Source organism: Acanthopagrus latus, chromosome 10 (genome assembly GCF_904848185.1).
Source record: "Acanthopagrus latus isolate v.2019 chromosome 10, fAcaLat1.1, whole genome shotgun sequence".
Lineage (NCBI taxonomy): Eukaryota > Metazoa > Chordata > Actinopteri > Spariformes > Sparidae > Acanthopagrus > Acanthopagrus latus.
This window is the reverse complement of record NC_051048.1, coordinates 12637801-12656809: the sequence shown is the minus strand read 5'-3', so window position 1 is coordinate 12656809 and position 19009 is coordinate 12637801.

The window sequence follows — 19009 nt, the reverse complement described above, 5'->3', positions numbered from 1 at the left end:
GTTACAGAGGAATGACCTACAGATCGAAAACGTGCGTGGTCAAGGCTACGATGGCGCTGCCAATATGAGTGGTCAGTACCAAAACTCCAAACAAGAATATTGCAACACGATGCCAATAAACAATAAATAGCCTAATAAAGCAGTGTTTTCTTGCTTTTTAGATTTGTAGCTAAATTGCATGTCTTCCAAACCTCAGTTTTATGATAAGGTGAATAAACTCACGTTGACAATAATTTGTTGGCACCGAAGAAATGGCAATTGCATGTCAATCACAGCTACAAGTACTTTGTTTGTTAATTTTACATTAATCTACATATTGTGTTATTAAGGCCTGAAAAAAAAAAAAAAAATGGCATACTGCCCTTTTCTAACTTTGAGCCCCTGCCCGTCTATAATCATGTGCACGTCCCTGCTACAAAAGCATCAGGACTGTTGGGGAAACATGAAACTGATCAGCAGAAGGAGGTTTTGGTTCATTCTCACTGCTCTCGTACTGTAGCTCATTATCTGTATCATATTTTGGAGATATCTTTTTCTTATATTCCTCCCAGGTCATCTTTTTTTTTTTTTTTCTGGCAGAAGAGGGCTTTCATACTGCACCATCTAACAAGTCTTGTGGTTTGACAAACAAAACTTCTGATTTATTCTCAAAACTCCCCCTCCCATAGTTATTGAACTCTTATTTAATTTTTTAATAACATTATTTAAGACATACAAATTATAGGCCCATTATTGAGACTTTACTGATGTTTTTACAGTGTCATTTGAAAATAGCTTTAAGGGAAGTGAGTGTAGAGCCGGCAGTGGTAGAAAACAATAATGTTTTCTAAGATGTACAACATTAAACTTTAACAGTAAATATATATACACTGTGTGTGTATTTGTAGCATCCTAACCACTCTGACAGAGAAAGCTGATGCAATACTCCCATAAAGTTACAGTAAATTTGCTTAATTAGAGCCGCAGTGTCAAAATGAATTTGCTTTGATGTTCTAAACCAATAACACATGGACTAAAGTCTGTAACGTTAAATGCCAGCAGCGCCACTGAGTGTGGAGGAAGCGGCGATCACTTCCACTGCGCAGCTGAAAACGACACATGGTGTTTGACTTGTGATTATGTTGATCCTCTGAGTTCTTCCCCTCAGGTGGAGAAGGCAGCTGTGGTGGAGGAGGAGGATCAAGAGAGATGAAGAGAGAGGAGGGTGCTGAGAAGGTTCTGGCTTTCGCTGTGAAGTGAGTTCAGTTATTGCACTCCTCGGATAAGATGGGAGGTTTGCTTGGTCAAATGTTTTGGGGAAAACAAATACACTTGTTCTTTTCCGAATCACTTGTCAAAGGACAAGGCTGATATTTTTCCTGAACAGATTTCTCGCTGAAAGCAAATCCCATGTAACCGACAAAATCAGCTCCGTGTTTGTCCGTCTCTCTCTTACTTTCCTTCTCTGTCTGGGGCCTCTGCTCCAAGCCATTTGGTTCCTACTATGTTGCAAATCTTTAAATCGGACTCAAAACAAACTACAACCTGTGTGTTCATGGCTATGAGGGATCATTTCACCCAGTGCAACACTTTGGCACACAATAGTTTTTAGACAATAATGGAGCAGAGAGAGGAAGATACACCAGGCCTTGATACACACACACAATAATTGTTAATAGGTCATTGCTGGTGCATATATATTTATACTGTGTGGGAGAAGGGACGCCTTCCTCTGCTTTAACAAGAAAAGAACCTTTCAGTGACACCAGAGGGCGCCTGGAGCCAATACTTCAGAAGGTTTTTAGGACCGGCTGCTGTATCAGAGTGTCATTACAGTATAAACTGGTGGAGACAGGCATTCCTCAATTTAACAAAAGTCATTTTAACTTCTACGTTCACATTCAAAGGATATCTGAAATATTTCCATGTGCTGTAATGGCATAATTATGAGATATTTTTTCAGTTAAGGACAAGTGAAGAGCAGCCAAACATCACAACAACCTGACCAGACGTTGGCAGCCAATTTGAGAGGGTAACTTGCAGTGTGTTATTCCAGTAAATGCAAAAATATAAACTAGCAGTGACTGGTCACTGACCAAAACCTGTGTGGATGCTCCACGGCTCCACAGGTCAAAAGAAGTTGTTCTATATGTGTACAGTAAACCGCTGAGTTATGTGAAACTTATAACTGTGATTAAAAAAAAAAGGTTTGTCACAAGTGTTTCAGTGGGGATAGAGCCAACAGTCTTTTCTTACAACCCTAAAGCATGAAAGAACTCCGTTATCGTACTTTACTCCTATAGCGGGCTAAAATTGTGGGCACCTCTGTTTAAAGTTATTGTGAAACATGTTTGGTCACTTAAAATCGCTACATTTCCTTACGACAAATGATTCTGTTGTGCTGTTCTGTACATGAAACACCCCTTGATGTCTGTCTGTCCTGGGCAGGGATCCCTCCTCTGTGGCTCTTTCTGAGATTGCTTCCAGTTTTTTCCATTCTAAAAGGGTTTTTTTGGAGATTTCAAATTGAGGGTCGGACGAGAGAGGATGTTGTTGACTCAACTTCAAATATTCAGGCAGCAATAAGTAAATAATACCAAAAGGGGTGTTTATGCAAATAGAAAACATTCACTGATATGTTTTGGCCGATTAAGGGCAGCGGCATACTTTATAAACAGTACACAGCGTGAGCACCAAAATAAAATACCAGGTTGACCACGTCAACACTTTCTTATTTACACATAAACACATACCAACTTCAGAATTTGGGACTAGTGATAAATGTAAGTCAAGGTCTCCACCAGTGCCAGATTTAACCCACTTCAGCTGCTAAATGCTCAGCTGTGTTCAACAAATAGCCAGCTTTGTCTGCTTTAACAAAAGAAATCTGAATACAGGATTTTGAAGGTGCATTCATTTAACAAACTAAAACAAACACATAACACATTTTAAATAATTTGCATACATTTGCTTGTGCCATGATTCTGGTTTTATGTTTATGGTTTCCTGTTTTATTTTGTATTTTGCCCTCATGTGTCGTGTGTTACTTTTCATTTCCTGCTATAGTGTCATTTTCCCTCCTGTTTTCTTGCTGTTTACACCTGCGCTGTCTTTCCCTCCTTCCTGTTTCTCTAGCTTTTCCAGCCCATCACCTGTTTGGAGTGATTTTCCCTCACCTGTGTTGCTCCACCTCACTCCGCATGCATCTCCTCATGAGTGTGTGTGTACACAGTCCTTTGTGCTCCCTCTTGTCTTTGTCAGTTCATTCCCTTTTCTCTTATTTTTCTCCTGTGTGACTCCTGTGTTTCACCTGAGCCTATTCCTCCTTGAGATATATTTCTGTTTTGCTTTTTTTGCTTTTTTTTTTTTTTTTATCCCTTGTGTTTTCATTGATTTGTACTTTTCTTTTCGTTGTCCTTTGTTTCAGATTTTATGATGCAACCTTGCATTTTTTTTTGGTATTGACACTTACTGGTTTTGTTTTCTTTGGCTTTTGGATTATTCTGCTTTTTCATTAAGAGCATGCTTTAGTTCCATATTCTCCCCTGTGTTTCTGTGTTTGGATCCAAACTGTGCTCTGCTACTTCCACCAGGAGCTGCTAAGCATGTCCGTCTGCTGTTTGGTGCTGGTGTGCAGTGGGTTTGTCACGGTCTCCGTCAACTTTCACCGTTACTTAGACTCTTAATGAAAAAAAATCAGAGCAGCTTTAACTTTTGATATTTTGACTTTATTTTATTGATCATTTATAATTTACAGTAACAGCATATTAGGGTTTATAAATGATATGGAACTACAGTATAAACATATTCACGCACACTGTTGTGATGACCTGTGAGTGATCTATTCTGACGTTTCAGCTGCAGTCTCTTTTACTGTGGCTGTTACTGGAAAGAAAAGTATAACCAGCTGGGTCCAGTCACCGCCGCTACCCTCCTCAGCTGAGATCGATTGGTTTGAACAGACCAATTCAACCCCAGCATGCCTGAGTGCTTCGCTTTACTCCTCAGTATTAACATTTACATGAGAGAAGATATGGAGCAGGCTTTTATGTCAATTTCAGTAAGATTGGAATCACTGTAAGGTAATTGAAGAGAAAGTGTTTTTTTCTGAAGCAAATCGTATAGTATAGCTCCTCTCCATACTAATGTGTTTGTGCTGCCAATACCAATGTAAGCTCATGGTTTACTTCATCCTGATTTCTATAACAGGATCTGTCCTCTGGGAAACAGATGGAGATGTGCTTGAGTGTATTTATTGTATACACGCAGATTGTCTTTGACTGTACCTGGGGACAACAAATGTTTTTATAACAATGTTTCTTTGGGCTAGACTGTTGACGTGAGACTGTGAAACTAATGCAAACGCTGGGCTTTAGGGCAGCATTTGAACCGGCACCGGTCAAATATGTAGCTTGTACGCATCGAGTTCAACAAAGTATTCCTATTATTATGGTTTTTTTTTTCTTTTTTCTTTTTACATGTTTTCAGTGTACAAATCGTGAAAACTTTGGTATATGGAAATACATCAATTAGAAACCTTCCCCCTCATTTCCCCCATCTCCTTTGCAAATGATTCTTATCTCAATTCTTTTTGTTTGTTTCACATTAATAACATATTTCATTTGATCTGTGTTGAATTTTAAGTTATTTTCTATTTGAAATGTTAGAAAATATGCATTTTTAGCCCCAAAGTACAGCACATCATTAGCCTGCTCCACAAAGCTATTATAAATTAATCACTGAATCGATTTACATACATTTAGCTTTTTTTTTTTGCATCTTCAAATATGTGATTACTTTCTTCGGCTTACTTGGTAAAATGTAGGCCTACCAACGATTTCTTGCACGCTACTTTGGTCAGATAAAGTACCATCAGACCATCTGTTAATAACCGCCAGAATACATGAAATGATATCTACCCATTAAAACCCCCCCAAACCTTAATGCTGTCATCTCAAGATCTCAAGTTAATCTTTATCTTTTGATAACAACAAGAGTTTTGCACCAGTGGGGTAATTTATCTTGTAATGGCCATGTGTATGTCATGGTCCAGTCTTATGAATCGTATGATGATGAATTAAAAAAACAAAACAGAAATGATCTTGTTATCTGGAGAAATCGGACGTTTGTTTGAGATAACAAGCTCAATGAACTCCAAAATCTGAGCTTTGTCATCTTGAGATGCAATAATTACCTCATGATTCAGGTGGTGGCGCTCAAAACAAAATGACTGCACCTACAGCCATTTCAGTGCAAACCATTGGGGGCACTATAACGTTACATTACCTGAACTTCTGCTTTATGATCAACATCAGTCATTACATGCATGACCACAAGAGGTCACCTGTTTGTTTCAACAAATATGACTCCTGCATTTGTCAGTTCTGAGTGTGAACATAAAGTATGGTATGGCTGGGCATTTAAAGCAAATATAAACAGGTAGAAAAAAAATATACAGGGATTTGGGACCTGTTGTGTACAATCAGCATAATAGCGCCCACGGATTTAGTGGAGACTCTGGCATACATTAGAATTTTATATAAAGCATTAAATGCTGAAACACAAGTGAAACGTTTTCTGATTGAAATTACAATTCAAATTCATTTTAAAGTGGAATGCACTCTGGCTGCATTCATATCCAATAAATGTAGTAAACTCCAAAATCGTGTCGACATATTTTGTGATTGAAATTCTGCTATGATTTAACACTGATTTAATTGTCTAATTAGCCTTTCTTATGTAATTTCCTTCCAAGCAGAAAATGGTCACAGTTATTCAATTCTTCGGGTCCATCTGCTGCAGAGGGAGAGACACGTCAGAGATTTGTCAGTCTGTTGGCCGTGTTCTGCTCTGGTCTTGTACAATAATGAGGTGTTTTTATCTTCTTAGAGTGCGGTCCTCCGATACACAGTGACCCCCTGCCACAAATACTGAGTATGAAATGCAATTATTGTACAGCAAGAGCGGAATACAAGGCTGTTATCATCCCTTGACTGTTCTTAATTAACTTATCCACTCTGCAAAAGATTTCTGGCCTATAGGGCAAATTCTAAATTGGCTGAGAGAGGCATGCTTCCTCTTGAGATGTGATAATTCAAATAAACATCTCTCTCACCAGGATACCTCAGAATAACTCTGCGTTTTTGTGCTCTGCAGCGGGGAAAAAAATAAGTAGGGGAGCTTTGTTCTTGTGTTTTAGCAGAGGAGGAGTAAAATTTAGGCAGACTTTCTGCCATTTGGGGATCCAGCTAAGCCCTGATTGATAAAACTGGGCCTGTGTTTTGAGAAGCGTGTCACCCTCCCCTGACAGGTCTGCTAATAACATTAGCAAAGAGGAAGGAAGCGTTCGACTCTATCTTACGCACACGCACAGGATGTCACTTGCACATTTGATTTCTCTTCAGAGACAACAAAGCAAACACACAGACGACTGTGGAACCATATGGCATGTATAAATAAGTCATTTGGTGGAGAGAGCGTTTTCTCCAGGCTACATTCAACTAATGGCTTAGTTATAGTAGATCTGAACTGGAAACCCTGTGTTGAGAGGGTGCCGACAGCTTACACCCAGCATCGGGATGTTTTCTTCCCGCTGGCGACAACAGCTGAGAAAGATGTGAGCCTCCAAACAACCTTGTCGTCCTAACCCTTGGGGTTCAGCGATACTGATACATCGTATGAGTCTGCCCACATATGGGACCGGTATTGTGTGCTCTTTGTTGAGCACTGACTTGGAGTGGGGATGTGGTTAGTTTAGCTTAGCAGGAGCTGTATCCTTAGTGGACTAGTGAGTCACTGTCTAATCTTCTTATAGACTGGACATCTATTAGACCTTAATGACAGAAACTCTGAGGTGCTCTGTGGGAGGATTTTTCCAAACAGTATGCAACGCTGCTGGAGAAAGAGAGAGAGAGAGAAATAAAGAGGACACACTGGTTAAAGTACTGCTCCTCACCGGCTGTGTGTATTCTTTTCATGTCTGTGATACATTCTACAGAAATAGACATTAAACTCTAGTGAAACAGTGCTGTGGTGTCTCACATGAGATACGCCTGAGCCGTGTTCTCAGAAACAGAAGGCTGGGACCTACCACAGCAGCCTGGGTTCAGTTCCAGTCCTGGCCCTGTGCTACTTAATTCGCGTAGCCACGGGGTCTTTGACAGGCTCATACCCCCTCCTACTTCCTGAATACATCCAATAAAGTTTATAGCTGAATACAATAATAACTTCATCATCATTTTTGGTACTTTAACAACTATCTTACACGTACTGTTGTAACATTTAAGTTGGTATTTTATGCCCTCCTGTCTAAGAGTTGATATTAAATTCATCCTGTCATTATTTTAGGAGGGACAGGTAAGTGTAACAGAAGTTGAGTGTCATGTGAAATGTGAGCAGTACAGTGAACCCTGAGAGAGTGAAATTATGTGTATACTATATGTATTGTGATATTGTAGCCTGCTTATTGGCCCTTTGCCCTGGACAACTGGAGAACGCCAGGCTAGCTAACCTGCTTTGGTGAGAGTAGAAAACTAGAAAATACTGCATAACATTAATGGTTTGCATCAAAAGCCCTGCAAACTTGCAGCTATAGCCTTTGCGCACTTTGGACTTGTGTCGACTGACCCGACACACGACTTAGACCTCCTTTTCCTCGTTTAAAACTGCTCTGGCAAGAGGTGAACACATGGAACAGTTAAGCTTGTCGTACACCTCCTGGAACATGTCGAATCTAATCGAAATGATGTACTGAATATATTTGTTTTGTCCACCTTCTGTGGGGTTCGACAGTGGTTAAAGTATACAAAAAATTACAGCGCTAGGCTTTAATTTAATAATAAAATAAACAGATTTGCATATTGTAGCTGCTGTTTTCATTTCGAAATTCTGTCCATAACATCCTTTTTCATTGAGGTATTGGGTGCTAAAGACATAGGTTGTTGTTAGCTTGTTCTTGAATGCTGTGGATAACAGAGAGGCACTGCAAGCCCATGGTGATGAGGACATCAGAATGCTAATGAAACTACCAGATAGATTAATTTCTTATTGGTTGACTGACTGTGGAACAACAATTGTGGTCGTCGTCTTGTTGTTTCGAAACTGACACAACAGTCCAGCATGTAAAATCAGCAAACACACTTCCTGTTCCTCTTTCACCGGCAGCCAGCTGCTAACAAAGCGTGAATGGAGTTGTGCAGAGCTCCCTGGTAAACAGCTTGAGGACTGCCAGTGAAACAGATGCTACTTATCTTGTGTCAAACAAACCAGCTCAGAGAGCAGTGTTGTCTGTAATGACGGGGTAGGGAGAAGAGACACCCCACAGGGCTCCTGACAGCTTCATCCTCTTCCCCACGTACCCATCTTAATGAAACTGGCTGTATTCCATTCATCCCACTACCTTTTGAAGACAAGTATTTGGCAAGTTTTTTTTTTTTTTTTTTTTTTTTTTAAGGCAAAAAAAAAAAAGCGCACTTCTTTCATAAACAAATAAACAGTCGCCCCCATTTGTCTTCGGGTGTTTTTGTGTCTTTTTGTGTTGTTGCGGATGAATCTTTTTGTTTCTGAGGATTATTAGTTTTATATTCTGTTTGATGAAGAGCTTGAGGCTTTCTTTTGCGGTTTGTTCTTTTTAAGAGCACAGAATTCGACAAAAGTGGACTCAAGCTTTAAAAGCTGACAAACTCTGGAGGAGAAGAGAGTGCATGTAGGGTAATTCTGTTATAAACTTAAACAGCAATTTCATTTATAGATTGTAATTCAGTGCTGTGCTAAAGCAGTGTAAGTCCGTACATTTAAATTCAGTGTCTCAAGCTGACGGAACACAGCTTGAGGTCGGAGGAGTGGACACTAATGTGAAACATTCAGCACTCGTGCCACTTATTGAAAAAAGCCCTGCGAGTGGACTCCAGAGCTTGAGTGTTCATAATCACTTTTTAAAAGTGTTGAATGAAGGACACAATATACTCAGGATGTTCTACTGTTAGAACCTTATTGGGCTGAAACTATGTAAGTTGTACCAACGGAAAGGCCAGAGGGTCATTAAAATGGCTTCAAAGGGTTTATCCCACCGGTGACATGAATATAGTCAACAAATTCCATGACTTATTGCAGAGGAGGACACCTAATCTGAAGAGCTCAATTGGAAAACAAGTTTTGAAGACATGATGGCAGTAAAACATTTCTGTTTGTTTCATCTACTAATGTGAACGTTCAAGCCTCCTTATCGCTCACACAGGTATGATGTTTTCATGTTTTCAGTGAAAATCCCATGATTCATGTGTTGAGTCTGTTATCATTACATTGTTATCGATATACCAGCTCAGCCAAGTGTAAAAATCTCTTTTTTTTTTTCCTCTGGCATTTCCACTCAGGTTTTTTTCATACATAAATTGAAAATACATATGCCAGTCTCACACCATAGCATGTAATAAACCCGCTGATCTGGACAGGTAGAGAGAAGGTTGGGATGGATTGGTGGATAAAGCAGCGTTTAATCCTGTGTGGAGCCAGTAGTCACTGGCGATTGTTTTAAGGGAGTAGTTATTTTAAGCCAAACTATGATCTTTTCCTAAACCCAGCCAAGTACTTTTTTTATGCCCTTATTCTAAAAGTGTCACTGGAGTTGCAGGCCATCAGCCACAGGGCTGAATTACACAGTAATCAGAGATCAGTTACGAATGAATGCATGTGTTGTATCCGACAGAGAGTGTGGTGGTGCTTCTTGGGTGATGCTCTGGTGTGTGCAAGGTTGAGGGTCCCCACTAGACTAAATCAGTGCTCAGGACTGAACCTAATCAAGCTGCTTAAAAGGGACTAAAAGGAAATTTCAGTTTTTATTGATTCTTGTGGCCACTTCGGACAGAAGCTGTACAAAACCAGCACCTGCTGTTGTAAAGATCTTTGCTTGCACGTGCTGGCATTGTGTGCATTCGTTTTGGAAGTATGGGACAGAGAGTATGCAGGATGAATCGTGATAAGGAGTTAATGTGTGATATATATGCGATCCAAGACTTGGAAGTCATTATTTTAAGCCAAACTAGGACCTTTTCCCAAACCCAACCAAGTACTTTTCATGCCTTTATGCTAAAAGTGTCACTGGAGTTGCACAGGCCATCAGCCACAGGCCTGAAATACACATTAAAAAGAGATGGAAAAATGCTTTTTCTGAAGCAAGAAAAAAACATATATCCCGGACAATGAAACTTTCTGGGATACAGGACTATTTTCATGTGTGCAATAAATTCCTTGTGACTGAAGCTGCCTTAAAAACACATAGTTGGCAATAACTGAATGTTGACATCCTCCATTTGACTTGTCCTTATTTGCAGATATTTGGATCTTATCTGAAAAAGCAACACAAGAAAGTGTCACATGACTTACATTTATTTTCAGGAGCAATTGTTTTTGGAAAGGCAACTTAAGCAGAATATTAATCTGAAATGAAACATGACGATATGCTTCAAACATTAAGAGCATGAAGAGGTGACACGAAGTTGACAGTGACATAAATATCACCACGAAGAAAAAACAATGTAGCCACACAGATCCTCGTTCTGATCTGTCAGGCACCAGGTACATGCTCTCAAATAAATGCACAACTGCAGGAGCAGGCATCACTTTGAATCGTCTGTCTCTCACTTCCTGTGCAACCAAAAGCCAGATGAAGGAGAAATGAAGCGATTACTGACTGCCTCCAACTTAACATTTGAAGTGTTGGTAGAGAAATCAGATCGGATCAGAGGGTGTGGCAGCAGTACTAGACACAAGATGACCCGGACCAGAGCCTGCACTGCTTTATGGGTGAGGAACGGATGTTTTTTCTCCAATGTGGAAAAAGGATTCTGCTGGAAGTGGCTGTCACAGAGACGTCTGCAGCAGAGAACAGCTGGTCACACAATGTTTCTCACTTCACAAGCTCTAGTTCAAATTTTAGCTCACACTGATTTGAATGGACTAGTTCATGGTAATAGTTGCCAAAAATGTTGTTTGTCAAATAGAATCCCCCGTTAGTGTGTTTGGGTAACGGGTTATATTAATAACCGCAAACAGTTAACGTTCAGTTTGCCATTCACGCTCATGCACAGAGCTGCTCAGCAATTACTTTGGAAGACCTGACCAAGAGTCAAGATTGTTTTTTTTTTTTTTTTCCCAACCATGACCGTGATTTTCCACTAATTTTAACCAAATAGTTATTTTTTCAGCCGTGATGACAAGAAAGGTCCAGGACTCCTGTATACCCATTTAAAAATACACAAGGGCATGTAACAATTATGTTTTTCGACAGTACTTTTCTTTGCAGTTTTTTTTTCTCTCCAAATACTGGGTTAAGAGATATTATAGCAAACTGAGTAAAGGTTGCTAGAGAGGCTCTCGTTGTCTTTCTTTGCTTGAACCTAAAGCAACGCCTGCTACCACCAGAGCATGCAGGTTGAATCGTGATAACGTAATGTATTTATGTGTGATATATGTGATCTGAGAGAGTTTCATTGAGACTTAAAAGTTCCTCTTAGTCGCTTTAACGCTGAACCCTAACCAATACCTGACCTGAGTGGGGCGTCGGATTGGAAATACTGTTTAATTTAGGATGATGACAAATCCCAAATTCTGGCATATAGACTTGCTGTGACTGCTACTATCACCCTGTTGATGCCAGGCTAACTTCGAAGTGGACATTATCAGTGATCTTATATTGATGGGACGGATCAAACAACGTCAAAAGTCACAGGATCAGACAGGTCTGGGAGAGATCTATCAAATCTTCACTGCTCTGTTGCCCTCTTTCTGTCAAGCAACTCACTAACCCTATCTTTAACTATCAACTATTGTGGCAAAATGACAGTGTGGTTGTTGTGTCAAAGACATGCATGTATGGTGTGACAAAGATACTGTATCTACTGATGTTAGGAAGCCATCCTGCCCTGTAATACTACCCTGTATCACAAGGGGCATAATGAGTTGCTGTAGTGTCATGTCTGACCTCAGTCCAGCATGAGAGGATGAAGACAAAACTGCTTCCTCAAGGGTACGCTCTATTGTCGTGTCCATTATGTTGGAGACACTGCCCCTGGTTAGTCACTGAATGGAACAGTCGAACAACAATGGCCGAAGCATTTGGCAAGTGACATTTATCACCGCCACCCACTCCCGGCAACGAAGCACGCTAAGTGGCAAAGAAAAAAAAGTGACAGAAATAAAAGCAAAACATGAGTTGACACTGGTGTTGGTGTCCACGACTGTAGACAGCTCTCTGCCAGTAAATGGAGATGGAGTTTGATGATGAGCTTGCAATGTTTCCTCCACACTAGTAAGTAAACAACAATTTCAGAATGGCAGCTAATTTAGTTACTGATAGTGTTATTTGCTAAGTGACCAAAGACCTATTGGAGGTGTTGTGTATGTCCTTGTTTCTTACGATAATTGTGAAGACCCCAAACTTTCTGGTGATATGCTGCTCCCAATTTGTTTAGAGTGTGCAGCAAGACAGGTGGCCAATTCTTTCATATATCACCCCAAGTAAATATCAGCAATTGTATTATGAATGGCCCAGAACCCCTTCTGCGCATAGGGCAACACGAACCAAGGCTGAGAAGCTCCAGGCCTTCTTTGACTTTTATTCAAGGAATATCATGCAATCAGGGGCACTGCCAGGGATTTTGGGCCCCATGAAAAGAAATCTAATTGGGCCCGTGTATAGGCCGGTGAAAAAATGTGATGCTGCTTTATATAAAACTATGCATTTTAATGATATTTTTGGCTATCATTCCCATATTTGTGAAAAGACAAACAAAGATCTTCAACCAGTTACAGTTACGTGGTTACTGCTCACCGTCTCCCTTGTAGTCCCGCATGCAGGTCTAATTGATCTCCATAGCTGTAGACTCACAGGTAGTGAAATGAGGCTATAATGGCTGTTGCGATTTAATCCTCTGATTTCCAGAAAATATAAACATTTCTCTGATTGTACCGAGAGTTGTATTGAGTCACACAGTCTGCATGCAACAGGAATATTCTCCTCTGTTCCTACTGCAAAGCCCCCTGAGAGTCCCAAACTACGGACCAAACAATCTATTGTAGAGATACCTGAATTTGAACTATATTATACACGTACATACACTCTTTTTATTTCAGAACTGTTCTTAATACGTGAAAATCATTCTGAAATAAATATGGATTATAGGATATTTTTATTTTATAGGGGGCTGAAAGACAGCTGCTGCTGATGCAGCAGACATATCTGTTCGACCAACATTTTAATTATACGCTGCCTCATTGATCGCCATGATCTTAAAGTTGGAATTATCCTCCACCTCAGTTCTTGGCTTTGACTCTTTCTTACTTTTTACCCTCTGAAAATGATGGTGGATCATCTGGCATTAACATAACTGTCTTCTGAAGGCCGTCATGGGCTCAGTATTTAAGATATATTTCAGCCATAAGCATCATAGAAATCTTGAAATTGAAATGAATCCTCTGGTCTCAAACATGTCATGCTAACTTACTGGGAAAGGAGCTAAATATCGCTCCAAAGTTGAACTGTTTTTACAGCGAGGTCCGTGACCTCAATGTGAAATGATAACTTGTAATAATAACTTTCAGTTAGCACTTAATGAGGGATGAGATGAGGATGAGGAACCTGCTGCTGCTGAAACTGTGAAACTAGACTCCTGGCTGTCTGACTGCCTTCAATCTTTACAACTGCTGACATTAGCTTTAACTGTTCTTAAACTGTGTTAGCTGTGAACTGTGCCCACCTTTCTTTTGAAAGAAATGTGTGAGGAGTTGTCTTCCCTCTCCTTGCTTTCTTTCCCTCGCTGCCTTTTCCTTTCGTTTAAGACTCCCTGATTTTGCTTTCTTGGGTAAAGACATGTTGATTAGCAGCAGCCACTCTGCTCCTTAAGCTGTTTGGAGACGCATCTTCTGCACCTGCAGCTGCAGGGGTGGACTGAACCATTACGTATTGTGAGGGGTGAGAGGGGCCTCAGACAGCCCTCATACAGAGTAAAGTCTCTAATTCGATTTATTCTGCCAATTTTAAGTAAGTTATGACACTAATTAGTTAGAAATAAAAAAATAAATGAATAAAAACAACATTTTCATTTCAGGCCTTTCTAGGGCCCTCTCCCCCATTGGGGCCCTGGTAATCAGTCCCACTTTTCCCCCCAGTTTGACGCCCCTGCATGCAATATGTAAGAATTTCAGTTGGAAATTTACTCCCTTACTTTCACAAGTATGTAATAAATAAGCTGTTTTCAAATTCCATACTTAAGTTAGCAGCTGTAGTTGCCTCATGATACCACTTTGTACCTCCAACTCATCTGCATCTGGAGGTGGGTGCTGACTGATGCCCGACCTCCCTCTTGCGCTTCTTCCACTTCGCATCTCAGCGGTTACTCTGGTTCCCCCTATATGTTGCAGTATGTATTCGACATGTGTCCAGTTATTACACACTGCACCTTTAATTAATCACAGCATTTTGTCCCACTATGTCAGAGTAACAGAACAATCTGCAAAACCTCTCCCACTGATAAACACTATGTGTGCAGAATATTAGGATTATATTAAGGATTTATTTCTATATGTATATACATGACAGCTGCGAGGAGGCTTTGTGATAAGAAAAAGCCTTGACAGCACGGCCTTTTGACTTAAAGCAAAACTCTCGTCAAAATGCGAGCTCTCATGTGACTTTTCTGGCTTTTGATTTAAGTAGTCTTTCTTATATGAGGCTCATTTTTCAACTTCAAGGTCAATATTGTTTTTTGGTAACAACAAAACAATGAATTATCCGCATTTATATGGAACAAATCTTTAGGAGCTTTCCGCCTTTATGCTCCTCCATGTCAAGTGAGATCTCACGTGGAAAGCTGTTGTTGTTTTACTGTGGAAGAGAGTAGGCTATCAATGACCTGAGTGAAGACACTGCAGAACAGCAAAGAAGACCGAGATGAGACATGGCAGGGTTTGAAGAATAGGATTTCATGGGCGAGGTGTTTGAGTTCAACTAAGCTTTACCAGCTTTCCACCTTCACCCTCCTCCCTGTTACGTCTCATTGGTGAGCTCCAACTGCCAGTGAGCTCAAAAACTTTCTTTTTAGTAAACTCTGTGTACACAAACAATGTTCTCAATGCTCAAGTTCATGTGTAGAGACCATGGTGATTCTACGAGCAAAGTTTCATGTTGTGTTGAGCCTTCTTAGTGTTTTAAAAATAGCGATTTTGATGCTATCATAAAAGTGCCCTTTGCACTCCTGGTCAAAAACACAGTCAAAGCTTTTGTCATAATTACGCCTTTAAACGAAAGTTTGACTCGGGTGCATTCACAAAAAGACCCGAGGTTGCATCCTAAATTGGATCTGGCCAGAAATTCTTCATCTTCAGTTCAAAAGCCATAATCATATAATGCCGTGCAGTGGGTGTCCCTGTGACTCTGTGGTTTACCTTCTAATCAAAGCGTTGCCTGTTTGATTGCAGCAAAGAGCCTTTGTTACATGTCATCACCCCTCCATTTCCTGTCTTTCTTTGCAGCCTACTATTGAATAAAGGCAAAATGTCGAAAGAAAAGAACAGTGTGTAATATCGATGTAAATTCTAAATGCCTGTGATTAAGTAGTGCATCCTTTCAACTGCCTTAATGACTCATGTTAATCAATAAATGTTTTTCATGTTCTATGAACAATAATACTTCTGCTGGCAAGTCTGGAAACAATAATATGTCTGACATCAATAGCACCTCTGTTTTTTCTCTTTACTTCTCAAAACCCCTCATTGAGTCAGATCGGTGAGTTAAGGCCTCAGAAGCACTGCTCTCCATTTTCAAATATTAAATCCTGTTATGAAACATACACAATCTGAAAATGAGACTTTGACACCAACGCAACCCAATATTGGTGCTAAACACCGAGAACTTCCGGCGGATAATCAAAAACCTGTAGTAATTAATACATTTTAAAGGGTAACTACACCAATTTTACACATTCAAGTGTGTTCACATGTCTTGGGGAGTACTGCACTTGTAAAAACTTGCTATGTAATGAGTCTTCATGGAGTCTTCATACTCTATCACATAATGGCCTACCCTTCCAACCGCCTTACAAGGCACATTCACTTTTCATGCACAACGATGTGCAGTAAAAGTACAAATTATTAAAACACACCAGACTACATCACAATCATTGATTTGGAGAGAATTTAACTGGAAGAACCTGATTCGCTATTTTATAACACCTAATATTAAGAGTAAACAGATGAAGGTTCAACAGCCATGTTGGAGACTATGTAACCATGTAAACTCTGATCATACGCATGTTTTCTGGAAATGTACAAATATACAGCCCTTTTGGAGGAATGTTTATTCTGTTCTCTGTGAGGTTCTGGGATATAAGATCCCCAATTCTTGTCTTGTTTTATATCTTGGACACTTGGAAGGACTCGTGCATAAGGAAGATCAGTATCTGGTCAAGATTCTTCTGGCAGCAGGGAAAAAGGCCATTACTAAGAACTGGCTGAGGACTGACACTCCAAATGACAAACAATGGATGTTAATAATTGACGGTATACTTGAGATGGAACGCTTAACATATAAGTTGAGATTGAAGGAACATTTATTTTTGAGAGACTGGGGTAAATGGTTGACATACAGAGGGAGACATAATCAGTGAGGTAACCTGAACGGCGCAGGCTTTGTTCTATATTTCTTAATTGTTTACTGTTTGTTTTGTGTTTTGTGTTTTTTTTGTATGTTTTTGTTTTCATATTGTATGTACCTTAAATTGGATCCGAGTGAAATGATCCTACTGTCTGTCATTTATGAAAATATAATAAAAAAAGATTGGAAAAAAAAAAAAGTACAAATTATTGAAAAACAATGTGCACTCAGAGCACCAGCTGAGCCAGTCATGGAGAGTGTTGAAGCGTGCACTGCCACATCCTGCAAAACCACACCCATCCGGGTCGAAAACCAAAGTCGGGGGCTGGACTGAAAGGCCAGGTGGTGGCGCATTTGGAGGTAAGATAAGATACTTGGGTATCGAGTCCTGTCCTATTCTGAGCATAGTGACTATGTGTACAAGACGCTAGTCTTACTTTCACCATCACATTTTGGTGCAGCCTCTTCTCTGTTAAAAACAATCCAAGCTTTCTTGGATAATCAACTATGCAAAATAAATCTGGCGCCACCCATTTTTCCTTTCCATAAAGATCTTACAACCCAGGTCGATTTTATATTCTCCCCGCTCCGATGACTTTAGCCAACACAGGGCTTTTCTCTCCCTAAGCATTATGAATGGGATGATGGTTCTGAACGTGTCTGGGTTTAAGCTTTTGACCTTTCAGTGTAACAAGTGGTGGGGACAAAATCCCCCAAACAGAGCTGAACAACAACAAAAAAAACAAGCCTTTTGTGCCACGGCTCAGTGAATGAGCGCAATGTCCACTCTCCCACTGGCAGGATAAAGAGTCACTGAAGTGGTCGTATGGCAGAGGAGACATTTTCCAGATGAGGTGAAATAAATCCGTCTTATCCAGCACCCCCTCCTGCCAGCTAAGTCTAAATCCTTGCCATAATTCCAAAGTCAAAGAGAGTGAGCATGACACCAGCACACTGCTGTAGCAGGGGAATGGATAGACAATGACTCTGAGCTTCATCTTGGCCCGCCGGCATGCTCTGAGTGCTACACATCCACTCATTATGGAGTAAGCAGCTCGCCAGCACATGATCTGTGTCCTCTGGAAGAAACAGATAGCTTTTCTGAACTAGACCAAGCTGTGGATGTCATTTTGCACTGGGCCAGATATGGCAGAACAGAGGGCAGTACAGCCAGTAAGCTGATGTGAGAGCTGACGCTGTTTGGATTGTTTGATTTTGCACATAGCTGAAAGATGCAGTGGGCAGCGAGGGAAAAAAAAAAAAAAACCACTACTGAGAGGAAGGGAGATAAAATTGGAGTTGCACAAAATGTTTATATTCAGTGTTGCTACAGGCGTAAAGCTCAGTGTTTGAATGAATACTGAACAGGTCCACTAACTCCAGTGGTAACTCAGGCAAAAAATAAACTGAGATGGAGTCTGCATTACAGTACACAAACTGTAAATGTACTGTACAACTGATGCTTATAAACAGCCAAAGGATGTATAGAAATAGGTGGAAAGAGTACAATAGAGGGCCATGACTTGAAAGACATTAGTTGACATGGGTTGTAGTGGAGGTAGACTCAGCAGTGGTGTTTTTTCTTATTCCAACTAAGAAACACAGGGGAATGGTGAATGCTTGCTGTACCATCATCTACCATAACTGTTCACATGACCGACATGGGAAATGGATTGCTAACGGAGCAAAACAACTTAACTTGGCGTCGCAGCGCGAAGTGTATACCTTTGACATAAACCTCATTGTGTAGATGCAATAACAGGGTCGTTCCCACTCTGACCAGCCACAACATTAAAGCCACTGACAGATAGGGTGAATCACATTGATCATCTTGTTACAAAGCAGCAGAGCAGCATTCATGGGGGATGTTACTTTGACACCTGACACCCACCTAAGCCATGCCCAGCAGGACAATGCACCCTGCCACATTGCAAAAACTGCTCAGGAATAGTGAGGAACTTGAAAAAAGAGCTCACTGTGTAGACCTGGCTCGCAAACTCCCCAGGTCTCAGTCCAATGGAGCATCTGTGGATGCTCTGGTACAGCCTCACAACCCACAGGGCTTATTCCCAAAGTCCTTGCACTAAGGATCCATGGAGAGATGCATTCAAGCAAACCACATGAGGAGAGAGGAAACAAGGAAATATCTTCCTAGAGAGAAGTTCTCTCCTCTGAAGTGTCAAGTGAAGAGGCGTCTGTTTCTGCTGATGGTGGCAGCTGATCACATCTGGATCTGCTGTCAGACAGCTGTAGAGACTGTGATGAAATTGTGTGCACATATGTGCACCATGCTAAAAGTAATACATTTCTGTTACCTGCTTAACAAACACTTGCGCATAAAGAACACGCCGCAGTGTGTATTTTTAGTGTCCTGCTCAGAGGCAG